Raw genomic sequence first — 12,211 nt, 5'->3', positions numbered from 1 at the left:
AAAAAAAAGAAATAACGATTCTGAATTTATTGAATAAATGGCACTAATTATTGGCAGATCTCATTATTGTTTCCTCAAGTCTGAAAATCCATTTACTAGATACTTACCTTTTTTTAAAGCTAGATGTTAAGGACAAATATTTATGGAATACTTTTAACTGTACAGTATTTGAGTGTGAGGCACAATTGCACTAATTGTAGTAAGACTAGTTGCCTTTAAATATATAATAATTATGACACATTTGCTATAGGACAGCATGCTGGCACTTATTGATTAGTATTACTGCCTCACAGGTCCCAGAGATTTGTTTTGGAACCCGGCCTGTTTACTGTTTGTGTAGAATTTGTATTTTCTCTCAAATGTGGACATTTCTCACAAACCTAAAATATGGAGGTTAAACTGAATCCCGTCTCTTTATGAGTGAGTGTGGAAGTGTGTCTGTAGTGGTTCATGTGTGTTTAATGATCCCATCTACCCAAAACTGTAAAATAGATTAAGTAGGTTAGATAATGTATGTGCAATCAAATTAAATAAGACATTCATCTATCTGGGCAGAATAATCCATTGACTAAAAACTGGTTGTTAAAAAACCCTTCTGCCTTATGATGTGGTCCTTTAGGCAAAGTTTGCCCTTCTGACTTAGCAAGTTATTTATGTTATTATATGACAATAATTTTATTAAGTCTGATTCCTTGGGAAACAGTGGACCTGTATCACGTCATCTGTCTCAATACAAACAACTGCTGCCAGTGAATAATACTCAGGTTAATCGACAAATACTTAATGATTTCTACACATATTAAACTAATTCTCTAACAGCAGATTCTAACTTGTTGGTTTATTTATTTTATTGGATGGCAATAAAGTCAGTTACATTTTTTTACCTTGGGAACCACATACAATACAATACAATACAATACAAAAAGTATTCTTTCATTATGTGTTGACCTAAAATTATGACACATTATCTCAGTGTTACCAGGTTATAAGCTAGAAAATTTCAAATATATTAGAAAAATATTCAAATATAAGATTTAACCTACAAGTGCACATGTGTTATAGCCATATACGATAATTACAACTTAAGTATAATCTGTGGACAACCCAGGTATCATAAACCATTATGGTGGGTTCACCTCCCAGAAAGTTCTGTCCTTTTGTTCTATGTTTTATGCCCTCTTTGATAACTATGCAAACATCCACAGTAAGCTGTGTGTGAGCATGTAACTTAACATCAGCAAAACCAAGGAATAAGTTGTCAATTTTCTCTTTGCCAAATACCCTCTATGTCCGGTCACTATTCAGGGAGTGACTGTGGAGTTGGTGAAATTGGTGCACTGCTATGTGGTCTTGGGAGTCGACATCAATGAAATGCAGGACTGGTCTCATCAACACAGTGGAGTAATTTTTTAGTAGTAGTGACATTATTTACATCTCTCTGTTATATAAAAATATACAGTACTTCAACTTTTTGGAGATGAGACTTTTTGGAAGAGAGATTTTTTCAAGTCCCACGAGACAAGAACCATGCTCACTATCTACTCACCTCTCATTCGTGTGAATGCTATCGACAGACACAGTTCCTGTGCTCTCAGCTCTTAAAAAGGTTTACATTTTCATTCTATTAGTTTCCTTCAATGTAGTCCTTTTCTGGACAATAATTTCATACCTTCTAGATAAAACGTCAAAGACTAAGCAAAGAAGAAAGGGCAGCATGTCAAACAGAGGCCTAAAAGCGTTGGAGAGTAAAGAATTCAAGAAAGAACAATAATAATCTAAGTGCAAATTCGGAAAATAAAGAAAGTTATAATCAGCCCGGACCAAGTGGAACTGAAAACCTAATAGGTCCAAGCGGGGGCGGAAATTAAAGACAAGGAGTAGAAGACAAAGTCGAACGTTGTAAAGAGATTAAAAAATGTTGGTGCGATACACATGCAAAGCAGGTTAGAGATTATGAAAGTACTAAAATTCGAAAGACTCAAAAAACTGATAGTGAAGATCGCATTAGCGTTAACAAACAAATTATTATGCGGTGAAACAGTGAAAAGAGATAGAATATACGGACATACTGTAGGTGATATGACAGAAGTATGTAGATATTGTTTGGCCTTAAAGTTTAAGTCGGAGACTTGTAGATCATCTTATTCGTGTTGCCATCAGGGAAAAGTAGTGTTTCTTCCCAATGAAGAGGCGTATCGACGAGAAATAAAATATTTATTTGGTGAAAGTGAAATCCACAAACACTACTGGCAAAATATCCGAATCTACAATAATCTGTTCACATTTGCACCATTCAATGCTCAAAACGTAGATTTACATGATTCAGGGCCATACGCTATGAGAATCTGTGGTCCTGCAACAATTAAAGCTACTACAAGTTTTATTTTAAAGAAACCACAATATGGTCAGGTTTATATTTATGATCACAATGCAACTTATAATCAAAAGAGTTAAACAATTGGATGTATTACAAATTCTAAAGTCAATAATGGATACAAATCCATACGTCCAAAATTATCGCACTTTACACGAAATTTACCTGAAAAACACAGACAAAGAAGTTTTCTTGGATTTCTATATGAATCTGAAAAATCACATTCACATATATAATAAACCAACATGTGACAAATTGTCAGCAATACTAGTTTTGAAAGACAGAGATATTAAAGACTAGGGGGCTTTGCCCCTGCTCACTTTGCTCATCAACCCCCGTGTTTGGTTTTCTGGATACACATTTGTAAGATTTTTTTTTTCTTTGAATTGTTGCTATTTCATTAGTTTCACTTTTATTTCAGAACTTCTGTAAAAACAATATTTGGAATCTTTCGTGTCCCAATTTAAATGAGGTCTGTGAGACTTGTGTTGAATGACTTTGTACCATAATTTAGGATAGGTTTCTCTTTTTGGAATTTCAGCACAGACAAAACGATCCACATCATCAGCAGTTAATAATTGGTTTTGTAAAGTAACCAATAAATGCATGTGAGTTAAACCCCGTTTTTGTAATTCTCTGACTTAAACTAATTTCCTTTTGTTTGCGTCAATCTGTACTATCTTTTTTTGATACTGTAGCGACTGACATAATAAAGTGTCACAAAAGTTCTACTTTAACAATCGCCAACTGCGTAACCCCAAACACAACTTTCAAGCACCCTCTCCAACCCCTCCTCCCACGGGTCTCACCTCCCCTTTACCGCATCAATCAGCACCCAGCTATCAGTCTTCCGTGCTGTACTCTGCCCTCCCTCGATCTGACCTAACAGTCACTTAAAACAAAAAAGGCTTCAGCTTGGCTGGGACCCTACAATACTTTCAAATTTTACTGCTTTCATATTCTGTACCTTTCTCTGCATATGTATCGCGCCTTGGGTCTCTTTTCTCCACGCTGCTCTTTCTTCTTTGCTGAGAGCACAGGATCTGTGTGTGCCATGTGACTTTACATGACTGAATGTTTTGATGGCTGTCCGTGCTCTTATTTGATAAGAAGGGTGTGCCTTGCAAGAATCTTATGTTGCACATCCCTGCGAGACTGCCCTGGGACAATTTCTTGGCACCAAGTCTCATGTTTATGGTCCCCGTGAGACACCCCGTGGCCAGTCTTTTTTGTCTCGCGGGTCTTTTAAATGTCTTCCGAGAACTTCCGAGAAGATCACGTATCGTTGCCTTGCTTTTCCATTCCACGATTTTTTATATATATATAGAGAGAGAATTGATATTTGTGTTTATCCAAAAGCAAAGCACGATTCGTTGCAAGCGGCAGATCTGGGAAATGACTAGTGCATTGTGCCCGCACGGAGGTTTGTGAGCGAAGCGAGCAGGGGACTGAGCACCCTAGTGTTCTACAAATTAATGATGTCCAATGAGATTTTCTATACTACTGTGTGCTGGGTTGGTAAAATTACTTCAGGAGTGGCTCAAAGGCATGGACAGTTATGGGATGCCCTCTCCACTAATTGAAGGTAATAGCAGATGAGAATGAAGGTGAAACTGAGTGCCATTATGAACAATCCTCTGCATCCTCTTTCTGATACACTATCATTAGCTATTTTCAGCCAATGACTTATTCAATAGAAGTGTATTAAGAAACGCTAATAGAACTACTTTGTACCTACAGGAATGTGCCTTTACAATGCCTCATTGTGATTGTGACTGCTCTTTTATTTTAGGAAGTTTTTTATTCTTTTAAGTAATTCTGGAATGTATTTTAGGATGATCATTGTTCTTTGTTATATTTATTTATTGATTGATTGAACTTCCATAAAAAGCTTAATTGGACTTTTGGACAAATAAAATGCTTTCTAATGTAATCTAATCTAATATCCAAATGAACTTAAACACGAAAATGTCTCACTGTACTAGAAATCACAATTAAAGATAAAGGGTTGGGGCACCAAATTGTGTTCCCTGTACATTACTGCACATACACACAAAAAACAAAGATTGACAAAAAACATCTTTGCAGACAGGAGTCTGCAATAATCTTTCCAGACTGAGGAAAGACAGTGGTGCTGCCAGTTTTGAAGCCAATTAGGTGGAATGGGCAGGATCTGGGGCCTGAAATTGGAAGTAACACCAAGTTCTGTTGGACCATCATTCTCTGAATCTGCTGAGAGAGGGAGAGGAGATGCATTAGGAAGCACTACCAGCCCTCAACTCAGAGTGTAATTGAAAGTCAACAAGACCTGAAGTTGTTTCCTAAGTGTGTGTGTGTAACATCACCTACAATGTTAATTCTCAGTTATTACCAGTGCTTATGTAAAAAACAAATAGTTTTGGATAGGTTATAGTCACGTATGAGGGATGTTCAGTAATTTACCTACCAAAGTATAATGTATTTGTGTTAAAGTTCTGAACTTGACACTCAAGATCAGAACGTGGTTTGGCATTCCACACATGCAGTTTGAGCTCATTTGAGCTCATTTCATATCAAACACAAATACCTGCAATTCAACAGAGAATGTGACAAACTTGGAGTATTGTTCCATCATTAAATATTTTACAAAGTAAGGGAAGAAGCCAGAGGTAATCCATGAGAATTTGAATACTGTGTAAGTAGTTCTCTCATGAAAAGCAGATATACATACAGACAGACAGATATTGGATTTTGTATATGGAGAGATGAACCAGATATTTCATCTGGCACATTGTCCACAGTCATCCTCATTTTATGATGTCAAATTTTAGTTCCAAATGGGTTTCCCAAATAGAGACACTAGATGAGAAATCAAGTTGCCAGGAATTCAGTCACGAGAAGATTGACCTTCTTAGAGAAAATCCCACTGACTGTTTTGTCATAAATTATATCGCTGATGAAATGTGGGTTCATCACCATGACCCTGAAGCCAAATAAGAACCCATGCAATGGAAGAGTAAGAGCTTCTCAGCCCCCTTCAAGAAATTTTATGTGTAGCAGTAGGCCAGAAAAGTTATGTCGAATGTTTTCTAAGGTAAAAAAGACATTGGAATTCATACCAGACAAGTCAATCTACACTTCCACACTGAAGTCATTACCTGAGGCCATTGAGGGAAACTGTTGGCAGACATGTTGCTGCCCCTCAGCAATGCATCATCCTGCAAATCCCAAAAACTGAAGACAGCAATCAGGGAATGAGGGTGAAATAAGTACATGCTTATGGAAATTGATGACCTTTTCAGCATATTTGAACATGGTGTATTCATTCTCATAATCTTAATAAAAAAATGCAGATTTGTCATGTGAAAAAATTAAGAACACCCCTACAGCTATCACCACTTCAGATCCATAAAAATACAATCAGGCATTCCAGATTAGGGAGTATGCAGGTGGATCCTGTATCATTTAAACTGCAGATATCTAGGGTCTAGTGTTCTCTTTGCTATTGACACGTGTGGTGCTGCCATGCCAAGATCAAATAAGCTCTCTAAGGGTTTCATAAAGAAGGTTATGGATGCCTATGATTATTGCAAAGTATTCAAAAAGGTAACCAAATTATTTGAAATCAATTATTCTGTTGTAAAAGAAAATCATCTACAGGTTCAATCGATTTCAAACTACAGCTAATGAAAATGATGAAGATTCAACAAATTATGTAATGATAGTTGGATACACTCACCAACAAAAAACAGTTCCAGCCTAGACAAGTACAGTAAACCACTTTTTATGTGACAGGTATGGGCAATCAACATTTACATTACTGACTAATGAGGTAACAAAGTATTTTCATGTAATAAATGCACCACACTTCCTCACACCAGTCAGGAGTCTATATGAGCTATGACGAAGGAATGAAGGAACTGAATCCTTTTAGTTTAAATAAAATGGAGATTAAGAGATGACATATAGTAAGTGATCAGCATGATCAAGGAAGTTACTTAAGTGTAGGTCACCTCTTCCTGTAAAAGGATTTCTTCAACATGGGGGCTAAAAGGAAGATGGGGTAAATTTTGTAATATGCAAATATTAAAAAGTATTTTTTTACACAGAGGTATGTAGATACATGTAAGTTACAAAGCATTGTGGAAAATAGCATTGATTTCTTTGTCTTCTTTTATATGTAAAGATAGAAGCTATTTAACAGTAATAAGGTTACTGTTGATATACTGTATAGTACACTGGTTTAGGCAATAAGAAAAGATAGGAAGAAAAACTTGAAAGAACTGATATGAAAATTCTGAAGTGGGTTTGGGGTGTTGGCTCTCTTGGAAACAGAAAGATACATTAAGGAGTTATGAAAAGAGTAAGAATTATAAAGATCAGTGAGATCATCTTGCCTGAAGAAGGGGCCTGAGTTACCTTGAAAGCTTGCATATTGTAATCTTTTTAGTTAGCCAATAAAAGGAGTCATTTTGCTTGACTTCTCACTAAAGATCAGTGAGAAAATTAGAGAAGTTTGGGTGAGCTAGAATTTGCATGTTTTAAGAAGGAATGATGGGAAGCTGATTGATAATCTTTAAAAAGTCTGTGACAGGGATAAGATCGAGGGAGAGATGGAGGATCAGATGTAGAAACTGTGTAGGGAAGAATTGCAGTAGGTAGAGGGTGCTGAGAGACAAGGATGCAGAGAATAGGCAAAGAAAAAGAAGACTCAAGGCAGTCAGTCCCTGTAAATGGTGCAGCATGGGCATGGTAAGGGTTTTGGAGTAGAGAAACTGTGCTTTGGAGACCTTCAAAGCCTAACTTTACAATTTGAAAGTTTTAAGTGAATAGGGACTGATGTGGTTTGATGGCCTGAATAGCGTATCCTTTTCTTAAGTGTGTATGTTCTTTACACTTACAACCATCTCAAGAGGAGAGAGAAATCTGGCTCACTAGAAAAAAGTTGAAGCCCAGACAGGGTAAGATAATGATGACCTCAGAAATGCAGCTGTGTAAAACTAAGAATATTTAATTGATTCACTTATTGATTACACAAATAATTAAATGAGCTTAATAATAGTCACATAATTAATTTTTTTGACCCCAGAAGGTCAGCTTGATATATTGTGGGTCATGTTGTGTGTACAGGTGAGTTTCAGGAATGCTCTGGCAGTACCAGAGGAACTTACTGTTGCATTTTTTGTCTTAGCTAACGACTTTCATAGATTTTTGAGTAATGCAATGGAATATGGATCTGCAATTCTCCTAATGGTAGCTATTAAGATATCTCTTACTGATAAGGAGGACAATGCCTTGACATGGCCAGTTGCCAGCAACATATGCTAGGGGCAGTTTATCTTGGCACACTACACATTTTTTTGTGCACTCTACAACTATTCAAGACAGGTCTACCTAATAGCATTATTCAACATGAGGATGTCAGTTTACATATGGATACCGCTAACCAGGAATGCCTAAATTAAAATAGAAAACTTTCTGTCTCTGACAAAGCATTTATAGAGCATCATTAAATTGTCAACCATTGCCATCCATAAGAAGCAGTTCCATAATAGTTGGTCAGGCATACCATCCAGGATTAGTTTCTGTGTGGTATTGCACCCCATAACTTCAAGCTAGAAAATGAGAATACCTTATTTATAAAGGGAATTGATGGATATATTATATTATCTCTCTCTAAGTCACTTTTTGAACAAACATTATTGACTCACCTTGCATATTTAGAAATATGGCAAGTCACCAGAGAATCCAGGGAAAACCTATAATAAAAATGTAAAATTAGGTAAAGGCTATGAAGGGCTGTGATTTTTACTCAGACACCTGGAACTTAGAGGCAGCAGTACTAAACAATGTTTCAGTGTGATTCACATCATATACCTTAGGTTATTTTATTGATAAGGTATCTACTGGTTGTTTCATTGTGAGATGCTTTTACTGTAGAAACATTTTTATAATGATGTTGTAATATATTAGACAGATTGAATATTTAGCATCAAAATCAAAATTTGCCCCTACTGTGGCGCATTTAAATCGAAGTAAGACAACCTGTTTCTAACGTGGAGTTAGAATTTATTATAAGACAATATTTGTACAAAATGACAGTCAGTTGAAGATCCATCCATCCATCCATTATCCAACCTTCTATATCCTAAGTACAGGGTCACAGGGGTCTACTGAAGCCAATCCCAGCCAACACAGGGCACAAGGCAGAATCAGTTAAAGATCTCTTTTCTTACTCATCTGGCTTAAAAATGTACACAGATAAATGTGAATTTTAACTATTTCCAATACAAATAAAACTGAAATATGTGAAACAATTGTTAAAGACTCATTCATTTACTTAAGCACTGGAGTATGCAGATCCACAGATGATAGTTTATCTACAAATTTCTTAAACAAAACACAGACAATATAAAACATTTTAACTGCTGGTTACAAAGAGACTTAACTATTTATGGCAGAATTTTACTTGCTAAGGCGGGGGGTATCTATAGACTTGTTTATCCAGCTCAGTGTCTTTTTGTTAAAAAACTAGCAAATGAGTCCATCTAGCCTTATTCAAATTTATTTGGAAAAATAAGACCAAGTATGTAAAAAAGAATGCCATGGTTAAATGATAATTAGAAGGGAAAATACATGGTCTTAATTTCAACACTATAAATTCCATTCCATTTTTAAGATTAACTGAATCAAGAAATGCATTTCTGATGACCATGGCCCATGGCCCATGGATTAGGATTCCAAAATTATTTTTTTAAAAAGTGTGGTGTCCTAGGCTATTTATTATTTTGTGATTTCAAATGTAGGAGATTACTAATCCAGATATTTTATTTTCACAAACAAGGACTTGACTCTTGGAAAATTTCTAATCTCACTCAGCTCTCTGAAATAATCAATACATTTTATCAGGGAAAAATATATTTTCATTCAACAATTGTATAATAAAGGAGTAACTTTGTCGTATTTAGTAAGGAATGTGTTTTATACTCTTACAGAGAATTTATAGACCAGCATACAATTCTAGTTAAGCTTAAAGATTTCTTTAAAGACATTTATGCAATACAGAGTAATTTTTTTATTATTTATTAAATCACATTTCTTATATTACCACATTGAGAAAAAGGTTCTAACTTTTCAATTAATGAGGTTCCATTTTTAGACTCCAAATGTGACAACTTTAAGATCAGGAAGACCATTTATCAGATAACTCTGTGCCAAATGCCCTGAAGATAGAGTTCCACAATTGGGTACATAACATGGAAAATGGCCTGGGGCCTCATGTATACATTCTTACTTAGACTCCATAATACTAAAATTCTGAGTGTGCTTTAAATGCAAAAACAGCATATGCAAAAAAAAATGGATTTATAAAAAAAAAAAAGGCCATGTTCAATGTCAAGTTCCTTTATAAATTTCAGATCAACTTAAAACTATGCATATAAGCACAAACGTTGAGCCTTCTTTGTCAACTCCTGTCAGTAACCATATACGGCATACAAACATCTATTTTGAATATTCACGATCTAATCACCATATACATTTGTGCATAATCACTGATTTATTTTCACTTTATAGAAAAATAATATGCATGAAGGAAATATTATAAATTGTGATTAAAATTCAGTTAATTTCAATTAAAAATAGTAATCAATTAATTAGTTCTTAATGGAATAGCAGCCCTACTTCCTACATGTAATGTTTTACATCTACTTGCATTAAATTTCATCTGACACAAATCTGCCCAAACCTTTATGCTGTCCAAGTTCCACTGCAATGAATCTATATTATATGTTGGTCCACCTAGTTTGGTATCATCTGCTTGTTATTTATATTCCTATCCAAATAACTTATATATAGTAAAAATAGCAGCAGTCCTTACATTGACCCCTTAACTTCTTAACATTACCCAATTCTGATAAAAGTTCCTCACAGCATAACCCTCTTCTTGCTGCATTTTAGCCAAATCTGCAGCTATCTACACACTAAACCTTGAACTCTCTCCTTATGTTGCTGCCTCATAGAATTCCTACATGTTAATAAAACACAAACACCCTCTTCTGAACCCATGCTGACTGTTCAGTAAAACTCCTCTTCTTGCCATGTGTTGCTTAGTATTAAACTTAATCATTCCTTCCATAAATGTATTGGTGATGCACAATAATCTTACTGGCCTATAGTTACTTTCATGTGCCTGATAGTTTCCATTTTTCAGTCCTTTGTAATTTCCCTGTTGAATTCCTAAAAGTATGCATCAAGGGTTTGTATATGTATTCAATAATCTCCTTAAGACCTCAAGGATAGATATTATCTAATCTTGGTGATTTGCATGATTTTAGAGTATTTAATCTAAGCAGTACATTTCCCTCTAAATTCCCACATCACTCAGTACCTCTTTAGTAGCCCCTGTTACTGTTGGAAGGTTTTCCTCTTCCACACATGTAAATACTTCAGAAAAATGCAAGTTTAGAGCTTTTGCTGTTTCACTGTATATTTAAAATTGCTCATCCTGATGGCAAAGATATTGCATGTTTCAGGGTAGCATCTTAAGCATACCATCCCATACAGGTGACATGACATGGCTTAGGGAGATTGCAAGATTCGTTACCGGCCACCAAGTTCATACTGAAAGCGTTTTTGCCAAATACCCTATGGTTGTTAAAACCTGCTGTATAAGGAAGCAAGAACTGCATGATTTCTATGTGATGGTCTTTGTTATGTAGTCTTCAATTCAGCACCCATCTCCCAGAGGACTGCTATATGAAGCCTGACATTGGAAATATCCTCCAAAAGGACTAACGCTTCCATTGTCAACACAACACAACACACCTTGTTTTATAGAAAAAATAGATAGGCTATACACTAAAAGGCATTGAAGGTAAGAGTATGCATAAGAATTTTTACTAACACTGAAGACAGCTGTATTGAGAGAACAAGGCAATTATCTGTGATATAATTAGTTTAAGAAAACTAGAATGTGACTGACGCATTGAATTATGCAATGAAATTAAAATTTCTCTTCAATTTATTGTCCTGCCTCCTGGAGTCACTAAAATGCCAACACCAAAAAAATTCTCTATAGGACTTACAGATGTTCAAAACTTGCCAGAACATTAAGACCATTTTCAGCCCAAGTTTGTGTTTTATAAATCCAGACATTTGTGTAAGAAATGCCTCATGCACAAGCATTAGCAAGTTTTATACATGAAGCATGAATTGTATGTACCAAGCCAGGATAAAATATGCCTACTTCAGAATCATATTTACAGTAATTTTACCCAACTAATCAGTTATATTAATATATTCCGAAAGTTTAGCTTCGGTAAAGAGAAGATGAATCTCTCTCACGCCTTTTTTAAAAATGTCTGCACCTATTCTAAAATATTTTGGAATAACATATTAGATTTACTTTCTAGAATGTAGGCTATAAAAAAATCTATCCTAATCCGTTTAAATGTAGTTCTTTTTTCTGTTTATAAATCGTAAGATGAAGTGATAGAAAATTAGTAAATGTGCTTTACTTACTTGATCACACACATCCGTCTAAATTGAAAATGTTCGACCTTCTATTTAATTTTTTTCTTAGAAATAGCATTAAGACAAACTAGTAAACACACACAGACAAGGAAAATGGGAAACATTCTCAGATCTTTTCTTAACAATTTGTAATTTTAACATTTGAACTCCCCTTTTACTTAATCGTTACAATGTTGTAACTCTTGAATATTTCATTCTTTATTTGTAATGTTTGTATACTGTGTAAAGAAAATTTCCGTAATTAATGCGTTTCGATGTTGATGCAATCAATATGAGAACTTGCCATTAGTAGGTCCTCCTTTCCAGCAGAGGTCAGTACAAGAC

The sequence above is a fragment of the Polypterus senegalus genome, chromosome 9, assembly GCF_016835505.1.
Source record: "Polypterus senegalus isolate Bchr_013 chromosome 9, ASM1683550v1, whole genome shotgun sequence".
Lineage (NCBI taxonomy): Eukaryota > Metazoa > Chordata > Cladistia > Polypteriformes > Polypteridae > Polypterus > Polypterus senegalus.
The sequence above is the reverse complement of the archived record's forward strand: the minus strand, read 5'-3'. Positions refer to the sequence as shown.